The sequence below is a fragment of the Quercus lobata genome, chromosome 6 (assembly GCF_001633185.2).
Source record: "Quercus lobata isolate SW786 chromosome 6, ValleyOak3.0 Primary Assembly, whole genome shotgun sequence".
In the NCBI taxonomy this organism is placed as follows: domain Eukaryota; kingdom Viridiplantae; phylum Streptophyta; class Magnoliopsida; order Fagales; family Fagaceae; genus Quercus; species Quercus lobata.
Window position 1 is genome coordinate 48797341 of NC_044909.1, and position 6326 is coordinate 48803666.

At 36.7% G+C, this 6326-nt stretch overlaps 1 pseudogene; it reads right to left on the reverse strand.

The window, feature by feature from the left end:
• Positions 1–377: 377 nt before the first annotated feature.
• On the reverse strand, positions 378–5763 carry LOC115950412 (annotated as a pseudogene).
• Positions 5764–6326: the final 563 nt, after the last annotated feature.

Below are 6326 nucleotides of genomic sequence, written 5' to 3' on the forward strand. Positions count from 1 at the left end.
AAATGTGAGAATTTTTTTATAAGAAAAAATTCAGTGCTATTGTAAAATTGTTTTACATTGAAGACGTCTCTTGAAGACATAATTTGAGCATTAATATTGAAGAGATATAATTTCAAAGTAAAAATGTTTTGAAGTAAAATTTTTAGGAAGGCATTTACCAAATATTTTAACAATTTACCAACTTTATTTTAAATAAAAATATTGTGCAGAACTTCGCAACCTATGACAAGGCAAATTTAGATTTTATTCAAGGTAACTTGAGTTCATTTGGTGCTACAATTTTTCCAACTCTTCATTTGGAACAACGAAACCAAGTGCAAAGTAAATCTGAATAAGTAAAAAAAAATTAAAGATTATATCGTAATTCTCCTACAAATTTAACTAAGTAGGCTCGTTGGTAAGGCAGACAAGTTCTTGGCTCTTTGCATTGATAGCCCAAACTTCTCACTCATGTCCAAATCATTAGGCAACATGCCACTAGGTAGTGCCCAATGAAAGCAATGCAATAATTAAGCTAGAACATATTTAACGGTTGTAAAGGACTAGATGCAATCTATGGCACCCTCTGTCTGAAGATGGTAAGATTTAGTCTGGTGGGCCTATCTTAATGGGCCTGACGGATAGGTACTGTTTGGCTGTGTAACGCGGGACCCACGCTCCCTAAAGGCCCATCATGGACAGACATAGTAAGGGCCCATAGCCCGAAATCTCTATTGCCTGGAAAAGCCTTAAGATCCAATAAGGGAAATGGTATCAGAGTCCCACATTGGAAAGATCTGGAGGTCAAGAAGAAAAGCCACCTCTCCACTGCTATAAAAGGAGTAACTTTCACGCAAATCAAGGTAAGATTAATTGACCCTCTCTAACGCCTTTAAAAAATAACTCAAGGGACGAATTCTAACTTGACCTTCGGAGAACTTTTGGCCGGCACCACACCGGTGCTCTCTAAGGGTTTTTCTCCCGTTCGTTCTTGTTGTGCAGGTTCGTTGACTCGCGAGTACAGTGCGACTCATTGGTGACAATTCTCAACGTCATCAAGACCCATATGGGATAAGCTAGAAGTCACATCCTTTGAGGTCTATATTTCTATTTATGAACCTTTTTAGATAAAATTCTTCCACATTATTAGACCACACATAAGGATATTGTCCAATAGCTCAAAAATTTATTATTATTATTCGTGATTTCTTGGAGACATAATATCCATTGATCTCAGTGTCCCCCATGGATTCATGTGGGACAAGTAATGGTCCAACAGGATGCAATCTTAAGCTTTCCTTCACCACCATATCCAATTATGGTAATTTCAACAAATCTGTCTCCTCCACCATTCTATTTATTCCAACTACACGTTCTAGCTCTTCCTGTACATGTTTCATCACTCATGGATACCTCAAGAGTTGAGAAAAGGTCCATTCAATCGCAGCAGCTAAAGTGTCATATGCACCTGAAATCATGTCTATTATGATAGCCTTGATATTTCACCAAACACATAAAAATCACGTTTTGGATAAAATAAACATGTTTTTAATTTGGACCCAAAACGCTAAACCAAATGGTTATTATATATGTGATTCGAAAAGATTTGTTCACGTGACGCATTCTATTATGCTTTGCTTTTTCAGCTTTTGTGTGTGTGTGTATATATATATATATTGCAACCTGTGGATGATTATATCCTGTACTGTCCTGTACTGTTAGCCATTACATAGGCCAAGTTGATAGCTTAGTGTTCTAGAAAGGATGCAACTACATATTTTAAAACAATAATAATAGAAGTAGGAATATAAAGAACCATGCTAGAACATAACAATTTACACAATTTTTGCACAATTCATCACTTGGTGAGTTGCAAGTGGTGGAGGTGTGGACCTACTTAAATGATTAAACCTACCAGTTTTCTTTCATAGCTCACTACTTATCATGTTAAATTGTAGCAAAATTTGTGCAAATAATTGTGATTCTAGCACTTTTCAAATATAAAATACACGGAAAAACATCATGTCTATCTTATGATATGGTAGCCTTAGAAATCATAATAAACATTTTTCTTTTTTTCTTTTTCTTTTTTTTTTTCTCTTAAGAATTATCACTTACTCTACAATAATGTTAATATCATACACTTTGTCATAATTTTCTTACGGGACAAATTGTAAGTGATGAAAAAGAAAATTGTGAGTTTACTACTTATCATGTTAAATTGTAGCAAAATTTGTGCAAATAATTGTGATTCTAGCACTTTTCAAATATAAAATACACGGAAAAACATCATGTCTATCTTATGATATGGTAGCCTTAGAAATCATAATAAACATTTTTCTTTTTTTCTTTTTCTTTTTTTTTTTTCTCTTAAGAATTATCACTTACTCTACAATAATGTTAATATCATACACTTTGTCATAATTTTCTTACGGGACAAATTGTAAGTGATGAAAAAGAAAATTGTGAGTTTACGTAATAGTAATAGACAAAACTAAGCACAATTTGCAACATAGAATAATTAAGACAAAGTATGTGAAAAGCGTGGAATAGGGTGGTAGAAGATAAGATTAGTTGATTACTTATCAAAGTGTAAGGTATTAATATAAGAAAAAAAAAGTAAAAGAATTGTTGAGAAAGGGACCAAAACAATAAAATACTAGAAAGAAGAAAACGGGAACTGTATTTTTTTTTTTTTTTTTTAAGGTGAAACAGGAACTTTATTGGGCATGTGTTTTTCAAGGCGGCCATGTCGTTATGCAAGATTTTACGGAGAATTAAAATCTTAAATTTTATTAAGAGTTCATTTGGATGGAGGAGAAATAGAGTAAAGTTTAATGAAAATAAGTTAATTTTAAGTCAAATCTACTATATTCTTCATTTCTCTTTCTCAATTCAAACAAACCATAATCATGTCTTATTTTTCATATACCACAACTATAAATTTTAAATAGAAAAATATATTATTCAGAAATATACATACATATATATATATATATATATATATAAATATATATATATATTTATATATATAACCAAGGGTAAGTAGAGTGGGTTCAAGATGTGGGGACTAACATATCTAATATTTCTAAATAAGTTAAAAATAATAATAATAATAATAGACAGGTTTTATCCCAAAAAAGAATAGACCAATTGGATTGGTTTTGGCCATGGTCACTTCAACTAATCATAAAGATTTAAGACTGATAAAGTTGAATAGATAGAAACATGAATTCCTGTAGATCAAGTGCGCGCCCCAAGGTAAGGAACATAATCAGCTAGATTTAGAAAGCCCCCGACAAGGTCAGGGCCTCCTCAATAAGCACCTTCAAGTGGAATCTATTATCTTTACTTCGCCCGAATATCATTCTATATGTGGTTTTCTCAATAAGTTCGCAAATTTTCCCACTATGGTCCACAACCTCATGCGCTGCCGCGGCTTTTTTAAGTGACCGCACCAATGATCCTAGCTCCTCTTTCCTCATATGTGCAAATGGCTAATGTCAATGGAGACATTTTGGAAATTGAGTCTGCGATGAAAGGTAGGGGATTGAAGAGGTGTTTGGAGATTATAATTTATGAGTTATGTTAAAAAGTGCCCGGGCAATTGTTAATAAATCATATTAAGAAAGTTTTAACACAACTTTTATGAGAAATATAAAATGATAACAGAAAAATTAATTGATTTATCATTTTTCCATAAAATATTTCTAAAAATAGTTCCTAAATCAATTTCCTTAAGCATTCATTAACATTTCCCATAATTTATAAACTCTTATGAGAGTGGAAAATGGCTAATTTGTCTTTTCATTATAAATAAATAAATACGTAGTAGAATCAGAATTTTAGGGTGGCAATATAAACTCGCCCATAATTGTAGGGAAAAAAATTCAATAAAAATGCCACTAGATTGTCACCTCACTCAATCTCGCTATTCAGTAGTCACCTTCTTTAAAGTCACCTTCTTTAAAGTCATAGCATATACAAAAATCCAATCTCTTCTCTCCCTCCTAAGATAAAATTTAAAAAGCAAATGATCACATTAAATATACCTAAAATTTTTATTGAAAATAAAAAGAGTAATTGATTTTTCACAAATTTTTATATTTTCTATGAGAGTGATATCAATTTTTTTTTAAAATAATCTATTAAAAAATTTCCTAAGGGCACCCGTCAACCGAACTCTAATCTAAAATATGAAAAGTCACATTTGTACTTCTAGGTTAGGTCAACCATTAGTCGAGTAAGGTAATCGCCTAAGGTCCAAGCTCCCAATCCCCAAATTTTAAACTATATATATATATATATATTAATTTGTAAGGACTCAATTTGTAACGATCTCAAACTGATATTGGGTTCGTACGTTAAAGGCCCAAACAATAAAATTTGTAGAGCGTGGGCTGAAAGGCTAGGCCTTGGTCACCGGACAGTGGTTAGTCATGGTATTCATAGTGGACGCACAGAGGTGAACTAAGTGTATCCATGGACCTTGTCCATTGAGCTTAATGTTCTTATTCTTCCTTTTACTCTCTGGGTACCATGGTTCCAGCCTCCCTTTTGGCACATAAGCCCTTACATTATATAGCCCTTCTCGGTTGATCCTGACCTTCCATCTGTTGATCAGGCAGGTAACTACTCGAGTACCTGTCCCGTCAGCCGTCTCCCCCTACTTTCTGTTAGTTACAATAACCGAAGCCACACTGTTCAGGAGTCTTTTCCCATCAATGTGGCTAGGGCGTTTGTTGGCGCATTCAATGTGGAGGTGACGTCTTCTCCTTGAACCACTCCCACACTGTACCCCCATGCGAGTACCATTCTACTCGCCCTTTCTTTTGGGAGTGCTTTGGAGGCTACCTTTGATGACATGTCGTTCTTCCCTTTTAGGCCTTAGGATACCGAAGACAGGGTCATCCTTGGCTGCCTCTCTAGGCCATTTGGTCTTTCACTACTTGTCCCGGCAACTTCTCTCCTCGGCGCGAGACCTAGGTCCTAATGGAAAGTGGGCCGGGACACAAATTCTCTGGTCCCACAATAGCCCCTCAAAATCCTACTGTCCGGATCCTCGGACGGAGAGGAGAGTTTTGATAACATCAGGCCTCTATCAAAGCTTGTCAATCCTTATCACCTATCAGTTCCAGAGACTCTTCGTCTACCTGAGACACGTTCTTGGAGCCTTGGAAGGTGAAACGTGTCTTCATTAAATGCGGGCGGCTCTGTACTTCCCACATTCAACGACGCGATGGTGATCTAACGGTGAAGATTTCCTTACCTTTATGGGCGGGAAAATTCGTGCAGTTACTTTCGATGGGAAGTATAAATAATTTTTGGAACTGATTTGTCTCTTCACTTTTGCACTTAAGAGTTCTAGCGCACATATCCTGGGTTCAGCCAAACTTTCATCCAAATTCAAGTCTATCTCCAGCATAAAAAGCCTGTCCAAGGAACCTTTCCTCTTTTCTATAAGTTCTCTGCCTTCACTAACTCGTACTTTTTCTTTTCTAGGTTTATTTTTCTCTTGTTCCTCTCCTTCTCCCGTCATCACCTAAATCTACTTAGTAGTTCCTTGAGATGGTTAAACTGAAAAAGTTGGTTGAGACCGAAGAGGCGATGGAAAAGTTCATCGCCGATTATAGGATTCCCCCCAACGTAAGTTTGAGGCACTGCAAGGTAGGGGAGTGGCATCTTGAGAGAAGGACGGGTGAGGTGGTAATTCCCCTTCTCGCCTTCATAGATGGGGGTATGAGAATCCCCATGGGGCCGGTAATGAGGAGTTACCTTAGGCATTTCCGATTAGCTCCCACCTAGTGCGCTGCCAATATGTTTAGGATTCTGGGTTGTGTGGATGCCTTAAACGAAAAAATGGGGCTAAGACTAACCCATCATGACGTAAATTGGTGCTACAATCTCCAAAATTTGAAGGGCAAATCCTACTACATGAAGACGAGAGACGATAGGGTTCGACTGATCCAGTGCCTCCCCGAGTCCAACAAAGGGTTGAACAAGGACTTTCTTATCGTATCTGGGGAATGGCACGATGGCCTTCCTTGCCCAATGGTGGAGGGAGAACCAGGTGGGGTATAAAGAGTAGGAGGGTGCCACTCCTTTGAGCCGTCTTAATTTGGTGTGGTTCGGTTGCTAACCATGTACATGCCTTTTTTTTTTTTTTACAGATACACACGTCTTTCATCGACACTTTCATTTGGTCAACCGGGTGAATTTGGAGATTGTTCTTCAAGCGGCGGTTTTTGTAAATGACGAGGATAGTCAAGTCAGAGCCGCTCACAAAATCTTAGGGTACGATCCCATCCAGAAGTCATTCGCCGACCCAAAGCACGTGATTAGCGCTA